Here is a 25,534-nt window from a genome sequence, read left to right as displayed (position 1 = left end):
TTCTCCTCTGGCTCTCCCCGTGGACAACCCCCCTGACCCCTCTGCCCAGAAATTGGAATGGAAACAGACACCTGAGCTGAAACTCACCCTCATTACTGCAGGAACCAACAGAAGAGGGAAAGTAATATTGAGAGGGGGCTGTATAGGAGCTGCAGGTCTGGACTTTCCCACACAGAAAGGCAGTGTCATCCAGTGGTTATGGTGCTGCACTAGGACTTAAAAGACTGGGGTTCTATTTTTGTCTCTGCAACAGATCTGCTGTGTTACTTGGGCAAGTTACTTCATCTCTCTGTTTATGTTTCCCCTCCCACTTGTCTGGTCTGTCTCGACTGTACCGTCTGTATGGCAGGGCCTCTCTCGATTTGTGTTTTGACAGTGCCTGGGGCAATGAGGTCTTTGGGGATTTTAGGTGTTACCATAATAAAAATAACACTTGAGACACAGATCTATAGATGAACTTCACAGCCCAAACCTCTGATTTGTTATTCCTTGGAAGATGTTTAACCAGAAAGCATGCTAATGATGCTCTTTAATGGGTAACACTTACTGGCTCTTACTAGAGGCCTGAGCCAATGCTCATTAAGGCACCATGGGTGACCTTGGGTCACTTCATCTCTCTGTGTCTCCATTCCCTGTCTGTAAAATGGGGGTTATAATGCTCTCCTGAAAGGCTCTGTTGCTGTGTGAGTGAGACTTGAGAGATCAAGATTCTGATCCCAGTAACAAGGATTGTGAAGGGCTTAGAATTTGTTCATGCTAATTAACCACTGAAACAATTTACCAAAGGCTACGGGGAGTCTCCTTGATATGAAGTCATTAAATCACGACTGGATGTATTTCTAAAAGATATGCTCTGGCTCCACTAAAATTTACTGGCTTGACGCAGGAATTACTGGCTGATATTTTATGGCCTTTGATATGCAGGAGGTCAGATTAGAAGATCCTAACAGTCTCTTCAGCATTTAAATATCTGTGATTCCATGACTTCATGGGTGTTGGATTAGGCCCTAATTGTGCTTGCGGTGAAACGTATGTCTTTGTAATCGCAATTTCCATGTTTGTTATTAACAGGCCACAACACTATTTCTAGAACCTCAGATACCGAAAATAAGTTTCTGTACCATTGCTGAGAATGTTATATAGATATATCTATATCGAGATCGATGGATAGATAGATATTATTATTATATTTTGTTACTTTTCAGTAGATCTTTATATCAAATACATACACATTTATTTATAATATATATACATGCATATGTATTTGATAAAAAGGTCTAGTGAAAAGTAACAAAATATAATTATATTGAAATCTTTCAGTGAGCTAGACCTGACGGGTGTGTGTGTGTGTGTGTGTGTGTGTGTGTGTGTGTATGTTTGCTATTTACCCTCACAATGAATGTGAGTTTCTTCTACTCTGTTACACGATTGTTGTTTCCAAGGGTCTGACGGGCATTGCCAAAGGGAGCTGTGCTGCTTATCGCACCGAACACCATCCACCCAGGTGGGGCCAGAGCCGCTTCCATGTGTAAATTCCTTCAAAAGTGTCCCTTTGTCTCCACAGTCCAAGTGTTTGCATATAAGTGCCATGGTGACAGCATCCATAGGACTGTTGCAAACACTGCCCCAAGTTCCACTGTAGAAAACCTCCAGTCGCCCAGCACAGTCGCTGCCATTCACCAGTCTGAGATCCGTGAATTCTAGGAGGAAATGCACAAATTGAGTGTTAACATTTGTGATTCCGAAACACACTGGGATTGAAAGGCTAAAATCCCAGAGATCGCTAACAACCCTGCCCATTCTTCTACAGAAGAATCAGAAACATTCTTCTCGAGACCAGTGACAGGCTCATGAGCAATGCAATTATTATTTAAAAGACACCATTTACCAACAGTTGCAAAACAGTGGTACCCGAGATTCAGAAATCAATGTGACATTTGCAGTACCCCTTGGTATTACCTGTTGGAAATGCTGACTTTTTAATGGTGACCACTGCAAATGGATAGGTAGCGGGGAGAGTGAGAGAGAGAAAGGAAAAAAGAGATAAACTTTCTGACATCCTCAGCTCACTCCTCAGACACCCATGTACTTCATTAAGTCCCCGGATTATCAGACTCACGGGAGCATTAAGAGAACAGACCTGAGCAGAGAACTCCCGCGTCCTCTTTGTGTCTGCAGTTGTGCTGGCCCCATCTCCCAGAAGGACAGTCCAAGAGATCGGATTCCTTCCTAGAGCAGTTCACATCATCCAGCCAGATCTGCCCGGATCCTTGCCCGTCATGAGCAGAGACAGTTGCATTGATGGCACATCACATCCCAGTTGTTTGCAAACGACATCGGAGTCTGACAGATCCCAGGAATCATCACAGACCGTCCCCCAGCTGCCATTGTAATAAATCTCCACTCTCCCGGCACAGCGACCTGCCCTATTCACCAGTATGATCCGCCGGCTTCCTGCAGGGATAGATCCCAGCTATTAACGTGCAATATAATGTGAACTAAACAGCTTCCATGCAAATCAAGCATGATGCTACAAAGGCTGAGATACTGAAAACTGTGAGTCTTTAACAAGAAACATAAAGAGAAGAAGTCAGTAGAATTAGGAAATGCTGAAGACTTTGTGAAGAAACTTCTGATAAAAAGCTCTTAAAGGGACAGGACCTAACCCTGAATCTTTAGACATCTGAGTCATCCTTAAGGGACAACTCTTGAAAGTAAGAACTACTAGTGAAGCTAAAGCTTTGCAGAATCAGCTCCTACTTGGAAAACGTGAACATTTTCAAAAGCTCTTTTAAGGATGCGCAAGAAATATCATATTAACTAACACATTTATCAAAAATTCCAATTTTCTTTTAAATTGTTACAGAGTTGGGAGGTTCCAGAGCCTTGGAGAAAATCAGACTTTTGGGGACACATTTATTTTCCAAATAAAGGAAGAAAGGCAGGTGGATACATGTACCTACGATAAAGTCTGAGACACTTAGGCCTCTGCTCTAACGCTGCTGAAGTCAACAGCAAAGCCCTCCCTGCCAGAATGGGAGCAGGAATGGGCCCTCAGTGTGCCGTCGTTACCCTGCAACTGGAATGGGCATGAACAAGGATTTCAGTGCAGTAACAGTACAATGAATGATATAGGTGTTTATTAAAAAATCTGTTATTTGAAGAAAGCCATTGTTTATGTACACCTTCCCCAGAAAAGAGCCAAAAGACCATAAGAGCTGCCAGCCTGGGTCAGACCAGAATCCTGTCTGCAAAAGTGGCCTGTACCAGAGCTTCAGGGGGAGTGTACAGAAGAGGGCAATTATGGAGTGACTCACTCCTGTCCTCCGCTCTTGGCTTCTGGCAAGAGGCTTAGAGTTGTCCAGAGCATGAGGTTGCATCCCTGATCATCTTAGCTAATAGTCATTGGTGGACCTATCCTCCAGGAACTTATCCAGTTCTGCTTTGAATCCAATTATACTTTTGTCCATCACAACATCCCATGGCAATGAGTTCCACAGGTTAGCTGTGCGTTGTGTGAAAAAGTTCTTCCTCTTGTTTGTATTAAAGCTGCTGCTTATTCATGTAATCCCTCAGTTTTGTACTGTCTGAACGGCTAAATAACACTTCTCTACTCACTTTTTCCACACCATTCATTATTTGATAGACCTCTGTCATATCACCCAATGTGTCTCTTTTCTAAGCTAAACAGCCCTAATCTTTTTCGTCTCTCTACGGACAGAAGCCATTCTGTACCCTTCAACATCCTTGTTGCGCTTCTCAGTATCTTTCCCAGTTCCACTATATCATTTCTGAGATGCGGCAACAAGAACTGGACATAGTATTCAAGGTATGGGCGGACGATGGATTTATATAGATGCATTGTGATAGTTGCTATCTAATTTTCTATTCCTTTCCTAAGAGTTCCTAATATACCATTAGCCTTTTTGATCATTTCTCAATTTTCAGCAGTTTTCAAAGAATTATCCACAGTGACTCCAAGATCTCTTTCCTTGGTGGTAACAGCTAATTTAGAAGCCATCATCGTATATGTATAGTTGGGATTATTTTTTTCCAGTGTGCATTGGTTTGCACTTATCAACAATGAACTTCACCGGCCATTTTCTTGGCCAGTCACGCAGTATTGTGAGATCCCTCTGTAACTCCTTGTAGCCTGCTTTGGACTGAACTATCATCTCCAAACTTTGCCACTTTACTGTTCACACCCTTTCCCCAATCATTTATAACTGTGTTGAACAGCACAGGTACCAGTACAGATCCTTGGGGGGACCCGCTGTTCATGACTCTCCACTGTGAAAAGTGACCATTTATTCCTACCCTTTGTTTCCAATATTTCTACCAGTTACTAATCCATGAGAGGACCTTCCCTCTTATCCCATGGCTACTTAACTTCCCGAAGAGCCTCGGTGAGGGACCTGTCAAAGGTTTTCTGAAAACCTAAGTACACTATATGAACTGGATCACCCTTATCCACATGCTTGTTGACTTCCCCAGAGACTGGAGAGGCATGGCTTCCCTTTACAAAAGCCTTGTTGACTCTTCCCCATCAAATCATGTTTATCTATGTGTCTGATAATTTCGTTCTTTACTGTCATTTCTACCAGTTTGCCTGATGCTGATGGCAGAGTCATCGGCCTGTAATTTCCAGGATCTGCTCCAGAGCCCTTTTAAAAAATCAGCCTTACTTTAGCTACCTTCCTGTCATCTGATACAGAAGGTGATTTCAGTGGTAGATTACATACAACAGTTAGTAGTTCTGCAATTTCATCTTTGAGTCCCTTCAGGACTCTTGGGTGAATACCATCTGGTTCTGGTGACTTATTACTGTTTAGTTTATCAATTTGTCTAAAATACCATCTTATTACACATCAATTTGGACTGTACATCAGATTTGTCACCCAAAAAGGATAGCTCTGATGTGGGGTCTCCCCGACATCTTCTGCAGTGAAGATTGATGCAAAGAATTAACCGAGCTTCTTGCAATGGCTTTGTCTTCCTTGAGTGCTCCTTTAACACCTCTGTCACCTTTGTTATCTAGTGGCCCCACAGTCTGTACGGAAGGCTTCTTGCTTCTCATGTACTTCAAAGAGTTTCTACAGGTAGTTTTTATGTCTTTAGCAATCTTTTACAATAGTGATGTACAATCAGTAGCAATAAAAATATGATCATAGAATCCTTGATTCCTTTTTCTTTTCAGTGAAGCAAAACAATATACACTTAAGATTATGACATAACAATACCACATTATAACAAGAAGTTTTACTTAATCACCAAGAGAAATAGGGTTGTGTGTGACTTCCTTTTCCTGTTAATAATCATACAACCTAATTCTGATATAGCACAGCTCATCGGTAGATCTCAAAGCACTCTACAAAGGAGGTCAGTGTCATTATCCCCATGTTACAGATGGGGAAACTGAGGCACAGAGAGGTGAATGACTTGCTGGAGGTCACCAGCAGGCCAGTGGCAGAGGGACTAAGAACAGAAGGAGCCGTTTTTTAGTTTACTAGCCCTCAACTTCCTTAGCTAACAGACCCAAATGCTCTCTTTAGCACAGGGGTCTGCTCTATGAAGGGCCTGTCCAGCCAGGGAGCAGGAGGCTCTGGCCTAAGGAGAAGCTCAGCAGGCAAGTGTAGGGAACCAGCTGATCCAGCTAAGCAGCAGCTAATGAGTGGCTCCAGTTCCCAGCTGGAAGATGTAAGAGAGGACCCAGGCCTGGAGGGAACAAAAGACAAACACTTCCCTGAGCAGTAGGAGGAGGAGGAGGCTGCAATAGTGCAGGGCCCTGTAGCCCCCTGAGGCTAAGGGAGGGCTGTGACCCTTGAGCTATTGGGGCTAGAGGACCCTGAAGTATCAGCCCAGGTCAGGACTATCACTTGTGTTACTTTTCCATGTGCCTTGTCTTTGTGTGGCAGAGGAATAACAGAGGTGACTAAAGCAGAGTCAGGTGGGGCTGGTTGTTTTGCCCCCAGGCTGGTGGACAGGCCCAAGACTCCTGAGTCCTGTTCCAGTGCTCTGTGAAATAGGCCACACTGCCTCCCCCTCTTTTCTTTTTTTAAGTCTGGACACCCCATTATTGAAGATTTTAAGATAAAAAGCCACCGTATTTATTGTATTTACTGACCTGCTCAGAAAATTCTCTCTTCTGCCCAATAAATGTTAGGATGGAAATCAATATTTTTCATTGTCAGAATTTTCCATTATTCTTTCAAAAAACAAAACAAAAGAACCCACCACCCCAAAACCCATCTGATTGTTTTTGAGGCCAATGTAGGGGTAGGGTAGAGGTTACTGCTGTGTACCCTGAACTGTGATTTATTAATTTGACTTTTAAGATGGTGTCACAGTGTCAGAGGGAACAGGTAGCTCCATCCCACAGGTGGGTATGGTCACAAGAACTTTGGCTTCCCGCATTAAAGCTGGATGGGGCTGACTGCGGGACAATGGAGCAATCATCATGGGGATGTTCTCCTAGATGGCCTGGCTGGCCAACCGGGAAAACTAATCTGATGCAGAAGGAAGACTTCACCTGGCCCTATAACACAGACCACTGACCAATATGGTAATTGAGCCCAGACACACATAGGGAGGGTGGGGACTTCCACCAAAAGCAACTTCACAGAGAAAGGGGAACAGAGTGGGACAGGCAAACTGAGACCCAGCTGGGTCTCCTGAGCACCTTGATTCTTACAAGAAGGCAGGCTCATTCTGTTCTTTTCCTGTTACTCCCCAGGGAAGCCCAGCTCACTTAATTTGCAATGAAGCATAGATTAGATGAGCAGCAACACAAGTGTGGAGCGTTTGGTTTTTTTAAAACCTTTTGACCTAATGCATTGGTCCAGCTGATGAAGAAAGCGCTTTGTTCGGAGGACTCTGTAGGTCACTATCACTGGACACAAGTTCCCCAGGGGAAGAAATGCTGGTGCCTGAAACCCAGTTGGACCTGCAGGGTGACAAGTGGTTGGTTTGCACAGGGCACTGTAGCCAGGCCAGGCCTAACGGAGGAAGAATCTTGAGATTCCACCCCAAGACAGGGCAAGGCAAGTGGCCCAAGGCCTGATGTGGATGCACATAGAGACACCAGAAAGGGGAGAGAGGTGCAGCTAACTCTGTAACCGTGACAATGTTCAATGAAAATTTAAAAAAGTTTGTCAAAATTTCCAGAACAAGGAAACGGTTTTACACCAGAAAAAGTTTTGATTAAAAATGCAAGACAGGCAGACAGAGAGGTTGCTGCAGTGCATTAACCTATCCTGTGGCTGTGCTTTTCTCTGTACATAATAATTTATTTTTACAACAGAGTTTGAACCTCAGATCCACATAGTTTCAAGGTTTGATGAGATCACAGCACAAGATGGGGTATATACAGGCCCTAGGACAGGTCATGTTCCCATTGAACAAGGACAGGATGTTTGCAAGATTTCATAGTAAGTCACCTGAGCAAATGACTCCAACATCCTCAGCAATTCCTGCTTGCTCTGCCTCAGATGTGGAGACAATGCAGAGCGTCAGATTAGTCTCGTTTCCTGCACCCTGGACCCTTCTCAGCCCTACGGGGCCCGTTCCTCGCTCAGACTTAGGGAGGGTTATAAGCTTTCTCAGCAACTCCGCACTGGAGCTCCCTGCACACCACACTGGCATCGTTCATGTCCCACTGGTCCTCCAGCACTCTGCCCCACACACCACGGAGGAAAATCTCAACTCTCCCATCACACCGGCTCTCTCCATTCAGCAGTCTGAGTGATTCAGAATGACCTGGGCTCAGGAGAGATGGGAAATTCACTGAATAACACTCCCTGTTATACATTAGAAATAATGCATTCTATGAAAGAATACTATGCATGCTATGCAAGAAATACTTGCATACCATGCACAAAAGTATGGAATGGTACTGGGGCTCCTAAGTTACTTTTGAAAATGGAAGTTAAGTCCCTAAATCACTCGTCACTTATGAAAATGTTACCATGGGCACCATCCACCCCGTGCAGTGAATGATGCAGGAGCTGAGTGAAACAAATAGTTTGAGAGCCTGCAATTAGACTGTATCATAATGTGTATGCAAAAGGGAGCAGGGAAAATTAGAAAGGCACAAAAAACTTTCCCGATGGTATTTCCTAAATTTGGAGTATTTGACTTTGACTAAATAACATTATCCTTTATTAGTATTATTATTATTATTTGACGTAAATATTAGAGCTAGTTGAAACTCCCAAATTTCTTCCTGTGAAGTATTTCAAACGCAATATTTCCGTTTTTCTCAGGAAAACCACTTCTGAACTTTTTTCACCTGCAAAGATGTGATTTTTTTTTTTTAAAGGGGATGGGGGAGAAAGTTCTGCTTTCTTTGTGGCATGCTACCAAAATATCCTCAGGAACTCATGTGAGAGAAGGGAAATAGTTATGATCAGCTGTTTATCCTTCAGCCAAAATGGAAGGAATTTCACTGAAGTAAGGGGAGGCACTTTCCTGACCCCAGTACTGACCCCTTGGAGAATTGCAAAGGCCTGCTGCCAGCAATAAAGCCTGAGGGCTTCTCCAGAAGGTGGCGAGAATATTTTATAATAGAAAATGTGAAGCAACTTCCAGAGAGGGGACCACTCCCCCCGTAATTACCAGAGTAATGATTTGAAGAAGGATGGGGACAGTGGGTTGGTGACATTTATTAAACTCTAAGGACAAATTCTGTCGCTGCTTTACTGCCCTGCATGAGCACACCTTTGCTGAAACTCTTCCTGGAGAATATAGGGCTTTCCCTGATCATACCTATTCTGGTGATAATATATTTAATTTTATTTTATTTGTAATATATTAATTATTATTATACGTGGTTTAGAATCTAGTTCCCCCTCCCCTTGCTGTGTCCTGAGGTTCCCCTACTCTGGGACAGCACCACACACTGAGGGGCAGGTGTCCTTAATCCAGTATCTCTCTTGCACTTACCTGAGCAAATCACACTGGCACCATTGTCATGTGAGCACTGAGAGGCCCCCAGGGCAGTAACAGAGCAATGGCCCAAATGGGTTTCAGTCCCTTTGCAGTGAAATGTGTCTGTCCAGACAGAGCCAGTTCCCTTCCCAAAATACCCTCGTCCTGGGGCTGGTTCAGCGAATCCGCAGTCGAGCTGACGACAGAGAACATTGGCATCCGGTAAATCCCAGCGTGAGTCACAGAGGGTTCCCCAGGCACCAAGAACCTGGATCTCCTCTCTCCCTGAGGACACTGTGCTGCCGTTCACCAGCCGGAACCCAGTGTGCCCTGGGGAGAAGGGAGAAGGGGTTTAGAGAGGGAGCATTTAAGATATTTTATAGCAAATAGTAAAAGAAAGGAAAGTCAGGGGCACTTGATCCCTTTCTCATTATCTTGGCTTGTTTGGGGTTTTGATCCAACCCTATCAAACTGAGATCCCTACACAGTTAGATCAGTACATTGCTTCACTATAATCTAGAATACACAGAATTGGGATTTTAAAGACATTGTGCTGAATTCTTACGTGAGCATATGACACCAGCATCATTTGTGTGTGAGCATGTCTGATTCACTTGTGATATCCTGGGACAGGAGAACAGGAGAGACTCATTCCCCACACACCAGAATTCTTTAGTTAAGATCAACCCTTGTCCTTCTCCAAAGTGACCTCCTCCTGGGGTAGATACAGCTATTCCACACTGTAGTTCATTACAGATAACGTTGGCAACTTGGAGATCAAAGTGTGCATCACAGACTGTGTTCCATGTGTTTCCATGTTTTATCTCTACACGTCCTGAGCAGGCTTCGTCTCCTCCAACCTGCTGGGGCTTAATGTGTCCTAGAAAGTCAATGAAGGCTGAAAATTTGGGAGTTGGAGTTCTCCACTGGTAGAAAACTTTGCCTAAAAGCTCCTTCTGGGTCAGTGGCAAAGTGAAGGCAGCAATACAAATAAAAAGGCAATATATTTTTAAAAAATGGAAATAGTGGGAATTAGAGCAAATCAAAATACATTAGAAGTTATTATATGAAGAAAACTGATAAGGGAAGCTAAAGATATCAGGATAAAATCTGTGACTGGGAGAACTATGACAAATAAGGAGTTTTTAAAGTATATTAGGAACAAACAAACAAACAAATCCTAACAATGCTATAGGCCCATTAGAAATGGAGATGGTAAAATTGTTAATAATGAGGCAGAAAAGGCAGAGGTGTTCAATACACATTCCTGGTTTTGGACAGCAGCAGGATGTCTATTCATATCTGTGAAGAGGATGAATCTCTCTCCAATCTATTGGTACCTAAGGAGCATGTTAAATGGCATTTTTCAGGGATCAACATTTTTTTCACATCAGCAGGTCTGAATAGCTGATAAAACCACAGAATAATAGAAATGTAGGGTTGGAAGGAACCTCAAGAGGTGATCTAGTCCACCTCCTCATACCAAGGGAGGTTTAAGTATATCTAGGCCACCCCGACAGATGTTTGTCTAACTTGTTGTGCAAAGTCACCAATGATGGGAATTACACAACCTCCCTACATACCCTGTTCCAGTCCTTAATTATCCCTATAGTTAGAAAGGTTATTTTTAATATCTAATTTGAATCTCATTTGCTGAAATCTAAGATGATTGTCTAGTACTACCCTTGGTGGATATGGACAACAATTGACAAACAATCTTTTAGTTATTTCAAGGCTGTTATCAGTTCACCTCTCAGTCTTCTCTTCTGTAAACTTAAAATGTCCAATTCTTTCAACATTTCCTCACAGATCATGTTTTCTAAACCTCTTACTCTGTTTGTTGCTCTCCTCTGGGCATTCTCCAATTTGTCCTTATCTTTCTTAAACAGTGATGAGCAAAACTGGACACAGTACCCCAGCTGAGGCCACATCGGTGCGAAGTAGAGTGGGAAAATTACCTCCTGCGTCTTACATATGACATTCTTGTTAATACAATTCAGAATGACTTTTCCCTTTTTCACAACATCATAACACATTTCAGTCTGTGATCCACTTTTACCCCGAGATCATTTTCTGCAGAACTGCTGCCTACTCAGTTATTCCATATTTTGGGGTTTTTTGCATTTGCTTTTTCCTTCCTAAGTCTAATGCTTTGCACTTGTCTTTCGTGAAATTCAATTTACTGATTTCAGACCAATTCTCCATTTTATCTAGATCATTTTAATTTTAGATTTAGTTGGAGATTGCTCCTGCTTTAAGCATGGGGTTGGACTAGATGACCTCCTGAGGTCCCTTCCAACCCTGATATTCTATGAATCTATGATTCTATGATTTTGAATTTTAACCCTGCCTTCCAAAGAGCTTGTGACCCCCCTCTCAGCTTCATGTCACCCACAAATTGTTTCAGTGTATTCTCTACTCCATCATCCAAGTCATTTATGAAAATATTGAATAGTACCACATGCAGGACAGTGTTATTTTTTATTTATCCATAGGAACACAGCAACCACAGGGAAAAGAAGAAAGCAACTGAAGGCCTACAGGCCTATACCTTACCTAAAGCTCAGCTTTTCCCTCAAAACCTGGTCTGACTCAGCTTATCCCAGGAACCCCTGCCTCTGGGGATTGTGTTTCAGTCTCCTTCCCTGCAGACCCTGCCTCACCCCTTCTGTTCCTCAGGGCTCCCCTGTTAACAATTCCCAAGCTCTCTATTTAAGATTTCCCACCTCAGGGGCCCATTCCAAGGAAGGGGGCTTGTGCTCAGCTTGTTCAGATGCAAAAGCTCAAAAGCCCTGACACCTGTATTGTCAGTTAAGTACCAGTAACTGGGTTCTATGAAACCATTGTCTGCCGTCTTGGGACATATGGGGAGCTGAGACGGGGGTTGCCCTTTGAACCCCTGGAGGAAATGTGAAAATAGCACTAAAAGGAACTGAGGTACACGTAATATTCACAGAAATACAGATATAGCCCATGTTCTTTACAGGGGTCATAGTAGACAAAGAACTGAACGTGAGTTCCCAGTGTGATGTTGCTGCAAAAACGGCGAAGATGATCCTTGGATGTATAAAGAGGGGAGCAATGAGTACAGCTGGCTGAAATACAGGATTTCCAGTGTACAGGAAATGTCACTATTTTACAATTTCCTGTGAATTGGAAATCCGGCTAAAATTTTGTTTTGGAAACTCCAGCCCATGGTGTATCCAAAATGAAATTTGCTCCCAGGAACCCCAACAGATGCAGTTTCACCACTGTTAACATCAGGACAAGCATGTCAATTTCTCAGAGCCACTGCTGGGGCTCTGGGGCAGCCTCATCATGTGGCCTGCCCTGGACTGGGGACCCCTGGGCTTCCAGACTCCTTGGCCAGCTGGCAGCCTAAATAGGCAAATAGCCCAGTCTGGGACTTTCTGCAAGGCAGGGCTGCCCCAGAGCCACAGACCTGGGACACCGGAACCCATCCCGGGACTTCCAGGATCCCTGACGCAGACCCTGGAGCTGAGCCTTGGTTAGAGCTGGGGCTTCCAGGGCTTGCAGGTTCCTATCCCATGGCAGAGAGCCTGAAAGCACTGGCAGGGCTGCCCTGGAGCCCACACCCTAGAAAGACTAGGGTCTCCAATTCTGGAGCAATCTGTATGCTGGGGCTGCCCCAGAGCTGCAGATCATAGAAGACTGGAGTACCCAGCCCCAGGACAATCTGCACGGCAGGACTAACAGGAGCCACCAGGGAACCTGGCAGGGAACCATGGAAATTTCCACCAGACCCTGATTGTGGTTTCAAGAAAGTTCATTGAACCCCAACTCACTTTCATGATAAATGTTGAGTTCAACAAACTGGCATTTTCCAATGAAACTCTGGTTTGCCAGATAATTTCCAACCAGCTCAAGTAGGGAGGTGATTTTTCCTCTGTGTACAGCACCGGGGAGACAGACACTGCATCTGCTTTTAGTGTCCACATTGTAAGAAGGATGTTAAAAAAATGGAATGGGTGCAGAGAAGATCCACAATAACGATTCCAAAGCTTGAAAATGTGCCCTGCAGTGAGAGATTAAAGCAGGTCAATCTGTTTAGCTTATCAAAAAGATGACCGAGACGTGTCTTGATTTCAGTGTATAGATACTTTCACATGGACAAAACACTGCATACTAAAGGTCTTCTCAATCAAGTGGGGAAAGGCATAAGAAGAACCAATGGATGGAAGACAGATACATTCCTATTCGAAGCAAGGAATACATTTTTCACAATAATACTGATGAAACATTGGAATAAACTACCAAAAGAAGCAGAACATTCTCCACCTCCTGAAGTATTCAGAACAAAATTGGGTGCCTTTCTGGAAGATATGCTTCAGCCAAACACAAGTTCAGATGAAGTACAGGAGTAATTGGTTTAAATTCTATAGTTTTTGTTACCCAGGAGGTCAGACGAGATCTAATGCTCCCTTCTGGCCTTAAAATCTAATCAGCTATGAATCAGAAAGAAAGTTAACGTTTGCAAAGTGAAGCACTCAGACATTCAGAATGCCAGACTTGTACTTGCCTGTGAAACCTTCATTAGCCCCTTTTGTGACTGTGCGTGCAGGTCCATTGTCCAGAACATGAACCTGGCAAAGGCATGGTTGGTGTTGCAGAACCACAAACACTCATGAGAAGTGCTCGGCACTGGCACGTGCATAAACACCTTCCAGAAGGGTGGGACCAGAACACCCTGACGCAGGGTTATGGTGTAAACACACTCCCCAAGGATGATGAAAGAAAAACATTTACTCCCTCCGAAAGATAAGGTCAGGGTGACAGGGTGATGGATAGAGAGATTTTGGTCAAACCAACATGGACAAGGTCAAGGGTGGTTACAAGCCACATCAGAGGGGCAATGTGTAACTTGATTTTATCACAGTACAAAAGACAGGTCGCGGGGCGGGGAGGGGGGGATCTTTTTCTGGCCTGGGTGCAGGGGGTGAGTGGGGAGTGGAAAGTCTTGCCTCTCCCTGAGCCAAGCCCATTGTAAGGGGCCTACATGTGACAGTGTAACTGTAGACATTGATCCGGGGAGCTAGTACCGACCTTTCTCAGCAATAAACCTGAACGAGCATTCACCACTGAACCGAGTCTGTGGTCTTCTTGGGCAGTTTGATTGAGGCCTGCTGCATCAGCTATCTGCACAGAGCTGAAAACACACGCAGAGAGAAAACACGCACAGCCAACAACTGACAACACCTGGGAGGTAGGGAACTGTTATTATCCCCATTTTACACATGGGGAACCAAAGCCCAGAGACACTCTGTGGCCAAAAGTATCAAAAGCGTCCACTGATTTTGGGTGCCCAACTTGAGATACCCACATCCTGGCTTTTGAGAGGACTTAGGCTTGTTTAGCACAGCTCCCACTGACTTCAGTTTATAGTAGTGCGTGCTCAGCACTTCTTCAAATCGGATGCTCATGGTCTCAAGGGGGCCACCCATAAAATGAGGAACACACAATTAATGACCACCTGTGAAAGATTTGGTTTCAGGGACTTGCCAAGCATCACATAGAAACTCTGTGGCAGAGGCAGGGATAGAATCCAATTCCCCAGGGCAGCATTCACCTGCCTTAACAAGAGACCCTCCTTTCTCTTTCTGCAATCGCCTGCCTCACACACAGCACACTTCACAGTTTCTGCAACAAATGAGACAGGGGTCCTACAGACAACCACCTCCTTCACGCCACAGCCCTGATTCAGATCACTGTCTATTCTGTGGAGAAAATAGCATGTTATCAGGTAATGAAAGACTGTATCTTAATGCATACGCACAAGTGGGCCAAACTAGAGTTGCAAAGACAACTTTAATTCTGCCTTTTCCTTATTTTTTACAGCTCAACTCTGCAAAATTAATGTTCCTTACAAGTTATGTTCTCCGCATAATTTCCTAGGTTTTTGAAAAAACAAACTGAAAAATCAGAAGTTCCAAGATGCGGAATCATGTTGACACCCACATGGGTCGTCAGCAGGGTTGGAATCTTTAGATCTGCCACCCAAACCTCTGCCACTTGAGCTAATGGTGTAACTGACAGCAGTAGTAGGTTGTCATCCTCTGCGTGGACCAGCACTAGAGGGGAATCAGAAAAATTTGTTGGAGGGTTTGACAGATATTTGCTGACAGCAGGGGAATGGCAAAACTCAGGGATACTGGGTTCCATTCTAGTTCTGGAGAAGTCTGTTCTCTATTGGTCACAGACCCCTCTTCCCCTGTTCCCCTAAGACTAACCCATTCAACCCCCTCCCCTCCAACCTGTCCCAGTTCTGTCTCTTTCCCATCCCTTGCTCTGTGTCCCAGTCCCATTCTTCTTCTCTACCCTGTTCCAGTCTCCACTTCTCAAGCTTCTCATCCCCAGTCCCAGTCTCCCTGCCCAGCCAGTCCCCATCTCCCACTTTCTCTCCCGGTGCCAGTTTCTCTCCATCCACCAGCCTCTGGACTCAGAATATTCCCCCTGCATCCTTATCCTCATCTACTTTCCCCTGCCACCCCAGTCTGCATTCAGTTCAGATAGCTTCCTCCTCACACTGCCTGGGCCCAATAGGTGGATACAGTCTCCCTCATCTCTGTTCTAGTGCTTGGTGTCACTGTGGCCCACAGTAGCCAGGAGCACAATTTCAGCATAATTTTATTGGTTACACATCTTGCCACTGCTGCAGCCCCTCTTCGGGGACCGTCACCTTCTTGCAGTGAAGGGGCTTGGGTGCTCCAATGGCCCTCAGAACTATGTTGTCGGGAGATTCATTTTTCTTCAAATTTGGTAGAATAAGAAGATTCCGGAAGACTTGAGAAATGCCAACATTGTTACAATCTTTAAGAAAGGAGATAAATTGGAGTGTGGAAATTATCGTGGCATTAACTTGCTATCTGCAGCAGGGAAAATTCTTGCCCATAGCCTCTTAAACCGATGACTTCCCCTTGCTGAGGAAATATTGCCGGAATCTCAGTGCAGTTTCAGATCATCCTGCTGGACAACCAATATGATCTTTGTTGCCCACCAAATCCAGGAAAAGTCTTGGGAGCAAAATCAGGAGCAGTACCTGGTTCTCATTGATTTGACAAAGGCCTTCAATTCTGTCAATCATGAAGCCCAGTGGGAGGTGCTGGCCAGATTTGGCTGCCCTCCAAAATTTATTAAGGGCCTAAGGCTTCTTCATGGTGAGATGGCTGCCACCATTCTCTGTAATAGCCTGGAGATGGATCCTTTTATCGTCAAAACAGGGGTTAAGCAAGGATGTGTTATTGCCGCAACCCTGTTCTCCATGTATTTAGCAGTCATTTTGGTCCTTGATAAAGACCTCCTCCCCACTGGAGTTGACATTCAATGTAAATGAATAAGCTGTTTATTAATCTTTGACATTTCCGCTCAAAGTCTAAAGTCCTCAGGGTGTCCATTACTGATCTTCAAAACACTGATGACTGTGTCATCGTCACGCACACTGAGAATGACCTTCAGTCCACACTGGATTTTTTTTTTTGCACAAACTTACCGAAGCCTACAACTCTCACTCAATATCAAGAAAACGAAAGTGCTCCATCAGACTGCTTAAGGCCTTGCACATGAGCCACCACAAATCACTACTGAGGGACAGACTTTGGAGAGAGTTGAGGACTTCTGTTACCTCGGTAGCCAACTTTCTCAAAATGCAAAAATTGACAGTGAGATCCAGCACAGGATCGAGTGCGCAAGTGCTTCGTTTGGGAAACTGCTCTGGCGCGTTTTCACAGACTGTGACCTACGGGAGGAAACCAAGATCTCAGGACCCATCTGTAAATCTGTGGTGGAGATCATCCTCGAATGGAGGGCTCGCCAATGATGACGATGCTGCTGCTGCAACCAATGAGCCTGTGGGCCTACAGACAACAGCCTCTTTCACTGTGCATCCCTGATTCACTCCCTGGGCACCATCCAGCCTGTGCACTGACTGAGGCAAGGACCTTGGCAGAGGAGAATGTTTTGGCAGTGTTTGGTATTAATCCAACCGGAAACGAAAACTGAAACTGGATGAGAGGGGATTGAGAGAGACAAAATGGCTGAGGTAATAGCTTTTATTGGACCCACTCCTGTTGGTGAAAGAGACAAGCTTCTCAGCTTACACACAGCTCTTCTCTGTCAGATCAAAAGTTTCTCTCTCTCCAACAGAAGTGGGTCCAATAAAAGATATTGCCTCACCCACCTTGTCTCTCTAAAATCCTGGGACTAACACGGCTACAGCAACACTGCGTATGAGGAGACGACTGTCACTTTTGGGCAAGTTTTCTAGTATTCTGTCAGGTCAGCATCTCTGAAAAATTGCTTGGTGCAGAACCATCACAGCTCCCGTATGTGTTTGTTCTCAGTGATATCTAGTGCACAGGGCAGTTTGTAGGGAGATGACTGGTTATTTCTGGAATAATTCTGAATGGGCCCTTTATTCTGTTTCTACTCAGTCTGTACAAAGCAAACTCACATTACAGTTGTGACGTTATTGCCATGAACTGTGACCATATAGATCATTGTCTAGGGGAAGGTTGTAGTTTGTTGGTTATGATTATGCTGCCTGTATGTGTGTATCATTTTTGTATTCGAAGTTATGAATATTGGCTATGTACTTATTTGATTCTAAGTAGCCTCAGTGAAGCATTTGGTCGGCTTCTGGAGAAAGGACTATTCTCAGTAAGTGCCCAATCAAGAAACACTTAACTGACAACGGACTTTGGGAGACACCAATCCACATCTGAGCTTTCCTGGGAACATTCAAACTAACATGTAAACAATGGTGTCGGCCTGCAAAAAGCTGAATCATTCTTAGACGTGACTTGCCCAGGTGACTGCAAACTCCATCTTGTGCAGGGGATTTTACACAGGAGGACAAGGGGGTTTCCAACCACAAGAGAAAGACAATATAAGCCCCTGTGGAACTACCCTGCCAGCACGACAGAGGATAAAGGGAGCCTTTGGGCCCAGCTAGCAACACCCCGCTGTACATGCAGCCAATGCCAGGCCTGGGGGGGAGAAAAGGAGAGAGCCTGGCTCAGTTGAGGGCTGAGTGGCGAAGAGGCAGAAGCTATCCACCTCCCCACCTGAGGGGAAGGGTCACTAGCCTGCCAGCCGGGGTAGCCACCAGTGAGTAATTGCTGTCTCCCCAGCCAAGGGGGACTGTGGAGGAGACCTAGGAGCCTCCAGAAACTGAGGTAACTGGGTCCCTGAAGCTCAGAGACATGGTGGGGTTCAGTCTCACCAAACTTACAGCTTCCCCATCTGAAGGAGCCTGAGAGTGCAGCATGATACCACCAAAGATCCACGGGAGAGCGCTATGGGATGCAAGCCACCCAGCAAATGGGACTAGAGGGGCCAGGCTCTAAACAAAAATAACAGTGGTAGGAAGTAGCCCAGGACAAGGGATTTAGACTCCCTGCTGAGAGACCTCCCTTATTCAGGGGTTGAAACATGCAGGACCATGGGTTAGGACCTGGTGGAGAGAGAGAACCTAGATTTCCTTGCCTAAAAAACTAAGGCAAATTGACCTTCAAAACAAGGAGCTAAAGATTAGGGGCACCAATCACTCAGCAGCCTAGCCCTTCAAGTGCCCTGTTACAAACCTGAACTTTATTCCCACTACAAACATGCAGCTCCAGCTGAGATGCAGGTACAATTTTACAGAAAGGTGCATAGACAGAACTTTTGTTCTGATAGCCCATTTGTTTATATATAGCTCTCTTCTCCTAATGAGATTTAGGGAAGACAAACTCTCTATAGGACAGTTGCTAGGTGGGCAGCACAAGGCATTATGCTGTTGTTATTTCCAGGTTAGGGGGTTTACATTGGTGAAGGTTGATCTGTTTTCTGCAGTTTCAAAGACCTGACAATGGAGCTCATTGAGTTCCTGCCCAGCCCAGCTTTTTATTGTTTAAAAATACTCGGAAATGGCAGCTGTGAGCAGGGTCTGAATGAGTTCTCCCCTGACAGCTGCTGGGAGGAGGAGAGACTTTGGGAGCAAACTGTATTTACATGAACGCACCTACTTTGCCTAGATATCAGCAGATAGAGTCGTATTACTCAAAGTGTTCAGCTTGTCTAGTGTTGGGTTACAGATCACCTTAGTACTGAATGCAGGGTGTCATAAGTATAAAGGGAAGGGTAAACCCCTTTAAAATCCCTCCTGGCCAGAGGAAAAATCCTCTCACCTGTAAAGGGTTAAGAAACTAAAGGTAACCTCGCTGGCACTTGACCAAAAGGACCAATGAGAAGACAAGATACTTTCAAAAGCTGGGAGGAGAGAGAAAAACAAAGGGTCTGTGTCTGTCTGTATGCTGCTTTTGCCAGGGACAGAACAGGAATGGAGTCTTAGAACTTTTAGCAAGTAATCTAGCTAGGTATGTGTTAGATTATGATTTCTTTAAATGGCTGAGAAAAAAACTGTGCTGAATAGAATGAATATTCCTGTCTGTGTGTCTTTTTTGTAACTTAAGGTTTTGCCTAGAGGGATTCTCTATGTTTTGAATCTAATTACCCTGTAAGGTATCTACCATCCTGATTTTACAGAGGTGATTCCTTTACTTCTATTAAAAGTCTTCTTGTAAGAAAACTGAATGCTTTTTCATTGTTCTACGATCCAAGGGTTTGGGTCTGTGGTCACCTATGCAAATTGGTGAGGATTTTTACCAAACCTTCCCCAGGAAGTGGGGTGCAAGCGTAGGGAGGATTTGGGGGGGAAAGATGTGTCAAAACTACGTTTCCCAGTAAACCCAGATAAAGTTTGGTGGTGGCAGTGGAAATCCAAGGGTAAAATTAATTTGTACCTTGGGGAAGTTTTATCCTAAGCTGGTAAAAATAAGCTTAGGAGGTTTTCATGCAGGTCCCCACATCTGTACCCTAGAGTTCAGAGTGGGGAAGGAACCTTGACACAGGGGTAGTGAAATGTTATCAGTCTTGTTGTCTTTACTGTATGAGTAAAGGGGAGCAGAACTGTGCTGAACCTGTCCCAAATGAGGGGGTCACCCTCACTGAAAAGAACTTGTTAAGTCAGGGACTTGAATGCTAGATGTCTGTAAATCTAAGCGGGGTGTGTTAGCTAAAAGGTGTGGATTCTTCCTAAGGGTTCCAGGTCTGGTTTAACCTATTTCTTTTTTCCTGTTCAAAAATAGAGCTAAATATGTTCTATTAGAAGTTCTTTACTATGTTAAGTGCTTATTAGAGCTGAAAACGCTGGTGGTGGGGTAGTATTTTCGTCTAGCCTGCTTTATGTAGAGCTGACAATGATTAGGAGCTGGGTGGACTCTCAAGAGACTTATATACACAGGTCTCAGTAATGAGGCTGACAGGGAGACCAGGTGGCCAGCAGAGAGGAACAGTGGCTGGTGAATTAACCGGCCAGAACAAGTGCTCAGATGGTAGAACTAGTAAGGTGCCTTCTTCCCTGGGTAGAAGGTGAACTTTCACAGATGCACCTCTGAACTCTGGGTCCTCACTGACCAAGGACATCCACCGTGAGTCGGGTGTGATGAGGGAGCAGAGAGGGGCACAGAAAAGAAACTTTTGGTTGTAGAACTCAAGAACATGAGGTGGAAGGTGCTGCCCCACGCACGCTGGGGTGGGTGCCCTGCTCACAGTTTTATGTTTATGAATCCTGCTTGCAGCATTTTCCCTAATGAATGTCAGATGATTTCCCTCCTTTCATTAAAAGTTTCTTTTCTACACGCAGACTCTGCTTGCCAGTGGGGAAGTATTGCCTCTCTAAGTCACCCAGGGGTGGTGTGTAATTTTCCAGATTACTAGGTGGGGACTCAAACCGGTTCTGTGTCATATTGTTAAAAAGGAACCCCTAGATATTGAACCAAGCCCTGGTTGCTGCTGGCTCCACCTGGCAGAAGGGTGACACATACACACACACCCCCCCGCTAAGCATGTGAAGAGAATGTTGAAGTGTGTCACTGAAACACTCAAAATCCAGGAAAGGGTTGAGATTAAACCCTGCCCTGAGCTCCCATGGCCAGGGGGAGCTGCTAAAACTTTTGGAACTATCGGAAAATATTCTACTCTTCCTTGTGCTATTTCAGGGGAAGATATTATTCCTGCTAAATGTTAAGAAGAGAGAACTTAAAAATAAAACTTATAATGGGTCTGTAACTGTAATGTTAACTATTCAGTTACAACAAATCCCTCGATAATATGATATTCCTGTGCTGTGTAGGGTTGAGGTATATTTTTGGCTGAGCTCTCTATTCTACTCTCGATCTACAGGGTATCAGAGAGTGTGAAATTTTCTGTTACTGGTTGGTCCAAAATGTGAGAAGTAACAGAGCAGAGGGGGGAGTGCTTTTGGCAAAATTTAATTCTGGCCAAGCTGGGAGAATCTGCCCATTCCTTGGTCACCCTAGAAGGGTGGCAAAGGGGCTACATACATGCCCCAGCCTCTGTACCTCTGGGGTTGGGTTTCTGGGTCTGGATTTTAGCATGAGAGTAACATTTTCAAAAGTGCCTCAGTGACTTAGGAGCCTACGTGACATTTTCCTTTTTCATTTTCTCTCCTATCTGCATTTTTAGACCCATTCAGAGGGAAAGGGAAAGGAACGATGTGGCACTGAAGCAACTGGAAATGAGATAATGAAAATGCTTCACAGTCACACAGGGGGCTTCCCAGTGGCCAGAGACATGAACTGTAATAATTACACTTCAGTAATAACAATAATTACAGGACTTGCTCTGCTTTTTGTTCATTTCTCATTAGGGTCACAGGCACACGATGCCCTCTGGATTCAAGCCCCTTTGTCTCAGGGGATTTGTCTTTCAGGACAGAGGTGGCTGATTCTTACCTGAACAGGTCACTCCAGCATCCTCTGTGTGATCACAATTATGCACTCCTCATCCCCTGTTCCCGCACTGCCAGAGAGCAGACTCGGTACCAGCACAGGCAACGTCATCAAGCCAAATTGCCCCAGATCCTGCTCCAAAATGAGCCCCGCCAGGGGCACTGACAGCAGTTCCACATTCCAACTACTTACAGACAACCCCAGCATCTGTCACGTCCCAGCGATCACTACACACGGTCCCCCACTGCTCCTGGTGTTTAACCTCCACTCTCCCTGCACAGGGGCAGCCTCCATCCGCCAGCCTCAGCTCATCAGCACCTACAAAGAGAGACACGGAGCAGGGTCAGAGCAGCAGGGAGCCCCCTCCTCAGCATTATCACAGCAGAGTCCGTGCTCGACAGGAAGGGATCCATGCCCAGAACCAGGAGAATGGGACATGCCCAGAGCTGCCTCATGGCACCACCTTCTCATGTCTCAGGGCCTCGCACTCGAGGCTGTCACTGCTGCAGCTCTCCCCATTTTATCCCCACTCTGGTGGTTTGGGGAGTTTTTACCTGTCTCGTGAGAACACGATGGAAGGCGCCAACTCCTTATTCCAAATGGCACCATCTCCTGTCACTGTCACTGGGGCTGAAGCCAGCAAGATGGTGGGGAGATGGTCTGCAGTAGGGTAACAGGGAGGCAGGAGAGAAAGTCGGAAGGGAGGGGACAGGGATCTGAAATTGGGGCAGGAGGGAGCAGTGGAGATGGAGCACAGGGTGGTCTGGATGGGGGAGCAGGGAGCATAGGGCTGGAGTGGTTATTGAGCAGGGGGCAGGAGGGAGGAGAAGGGGGTTTAGAGAAGCAGATCTGAATGGAGAGGTGGAGAGAGGAGGGGTCTGGAGTGGGGGACAGGAGTGAGAAGTGAGGAGGGGGTGAGGAATCCGGCACGAGAGAGAGAGGGGGAGTGGGAGAGAGCAGAGAGGGGGCAGAAGGAGGCATGGGGAGGAGAGGGGTTCTAAAAAGGGGGGAAGAAGGAGGTAGGGGTGGGGAACTGTGATCATGTGTAGGGGAGGAGGGAGGGACTCTGAAGTGGGGCAGCAAGAGGGTGAAGAGGGGAGGGGTGTGGAGCAGAGGATGGGAGGGAGGGGAGGTAGCCTGGAGCAGGGGGAGATGAGGGAGAATTGGGGAGGATGGAGGAATCGGGATGGAGTGTGGGGAGTCTGGTGCTGGTAGACAGGAGGGAGGGGAGGGGTTCTGGAGCAGGGTGACAGGAGGGAGTATTGGGGAGGGGAATGGAGTCTGGAGTAGGCATGGGATGGCGTCAGGAGTGGGAGGGGGCAGGAGCAAAAGAGAGAAGGGGAGGGGGCTCTAGAATGCGGGCAGTGCTTTCCTGCCTCAGGCAGAGAAGTTGCAGGGGTGGGGTGGGGGAAGCATGGGAAGTGTTGCTGTTTGCAAATGGCTAAATCAACCCTGCCCTGTTACGGTGACATGAGAGCTGATGTGAATGGTTGATGTCAGTGTGAAGGTCTCCAGTATCTCTGTCTGTAACTCACCCCTGAACAGTAACAGAAGTTCTGTGTGTGAGTGTGAACTACGCTACATAAATTAGCTCAGTGGCTGTCAAGCTATTTCTCAGTCAGTCCTTCGTCTGTCAGAGGAACTGAACCAGGAGGGAAAGCGAAGGCAGTGCTGGGCAGTTCCCGTCTCAGGGGTGAGGAGAGGGTAAGCGCATCTCCAGCTGAGCAGCCGGGGGGAGTCATGCAGTTTTGGTGCATTAAACGGTGACTTTTCAGTCTGCAGTTCTCACCCCCACGCTGGCCGAGGAATAGAGGGGGGTTCTACAGTCCAGAGACAGACTGAGTATCATGACCGGATGGTTTTTATAACCTCGTAATTTTTGTTCTGTGGAGCTTGGCATTACAGCCTTGTGCTCCCCACAGGACTTTCCTTTCATCACCTCCCCACTGGTATCTTCCCACCCACCTCCCCTGGGCTATTCCCCCTTCTCTTCTCCCCTTTCTACCTGGCCTCTCCTCCCTGCATGTACAGGCTGCTCCTTCCCCACATAAGAAGCAGACTCTGCCCCCACTCCCTGACATTTGCTTTTCTCCCAGTAGCTCTGAGCTCCACCACTGCCCCCAGTTGTCTCTAGGGCTGTTTGCATTTCTGGGGGTTGTGGAGAGGCAAAGCTGGCTGCTGGGAGGGAGGCAGTTAACAGGAAATGAGAGGAGAGGCCACTGCCCGCTGCACAATCCTGGGATATTGGCTGGGAGAACTTTTCCACAGGACAGGGTGTGAAGAGCCAGGACTGTCCCTCAAACTGGGAGCAAGTATGGGCATCATTACAATGCACAGGAGTTACAGCTACATGCAGAGTTCCACTGTGACCCCTGGAATAGGCTGGTTGCAGCGGTGGATGGCTGAGCCAGGGACACTGTGTTTATGGAGCCTCCATGGAGCTCAGAGAACAGTGCAGTTCACACAAGTATGTGGCCAGACCATCCTGCTCCTTTAATTCCAAGGAAATACAAAACACTCACTTTGCTGCAATCCACAGGGGTGTTTATTCAGGTACGGCTCACTTCAGTGCAGTCCCACAGGCAACCCATGGGGCCTGGTCTGCACTGAGAAAAATAGGGGCTTTTTTTCAATGGAGTTAACACCGTGATGTTCACTTGTGGCAGAACCCAAGGCTGCAACACTGCTCTAGCTAGGTGCACACGCAGTTCTGTTTCCCTGCGCCCAGTAGAAACTAAGAACAGCCGGCAGTTTTCTTGCTCAGAAATCCCCCAGCCTGCCCCTCCAGTGAGCTCCAACTGGCTTTGTTTCCTTTCTGCTTCCAAGATCCCGGTCATAACTCCTTCTACTGGCTTCTCCCCGCAACAGACACAGTCTGAAGCCAGTATCCTAGCCCCTGCATTGACAACAATGGAAATGCCTGGCTCAGCTGTGCCCTGCCCATGTGCCCAGTGCCTTTGGCAGTAGCTCCCACTGTCTGCAGCTGTTTTCACTACGTAAAGGATTTTGATTGCTCCGTCTGTTGAGCCTAGAAGAGAGTTCTCTCCCTGCCATTGGCTTTCATGAGGTCTGTGATTATCTTAGGATCGGAAACTCCCCAATGGCAGCCATCAGCACCTTTCCGGATAACAATCACATTTACATACTGCATCTCTCATATGCTGGCTCCACTTCTGTGACCCAACTTGGAATAATGACCCCACTCAACACTCTGAACATTGGGGAAGTTCAGATTCATAGATTCATAGGTACTAAGGTCAGAAGAGACCATTATGATCATCTATTCTGACCTCCTGCACAAGGCAGGCCCCAGAATCTCACCCACTGACTCCTGCAAGAAACCTCTCACCTATGTCTGAGCTATCTGGGTCTGGGAGTGAGACCTGCAGCTGTGGCCCATCCCTGATATATTCTCATTTGTTGGCCTGAACCCCACTGAATTTTACAAATTTGTTTTCCAGCACAATGTAAAGAGGTCAATAATTGTGAAACACGATCCTCTGGCAAAGATTGACCTGGCCTCTACTTAGAGCTCAAGGAGGAGGATTGGGGCACTGAGGGAAACGGAAGAGTAGCTACATTGGTCATATCCCCTATATTGTAAACTCCCCCACATCACTGTGTCTGTGTCATGTGAAGCAAACTCAGATTTCTAAGAGAAAATAAAAAAAAAATGAAAGAGACGATGCACATTTCCTCAGCAATCAAACAAAAATACTTTGAGCTGAGCATGTGCTTGGCATCACTATATGACGTTATCCCACAAATAGCTGGAGAGTATTTTATGCTCCCCATGTCAC

The 25,534-nt window shown here is 45.9% G+C and overlaps 1 pseudogene; it reads right to left on the bottom strand.

The window, feature by feature from the left end:
- The window catches only part of LOC144269875 (antigen WC1.1-like), a 51,099-nt pseudogene that overhangs the window by 17,443 nt on the left and 8,122 nt on the right, over positions 1-25,534 (bottom strand).

Source organism: Eretmochelys imbricata, chromosome 1 (assembly GCF_965152235.1).
Source record: "Eretmochelys imbricata isolate rEreImb1 chromosome 1, rEreImb1.hap1, whole genome shotgun sequence".
NCBI lineage: Eukaryota > Metazoa > Chordata > Testudines > Cheloniidae > Eretmochelys > Eretmochelys imbricata.
This window is presented reverse-complemented; position numbering and strand designations above follow the sequence as displayed.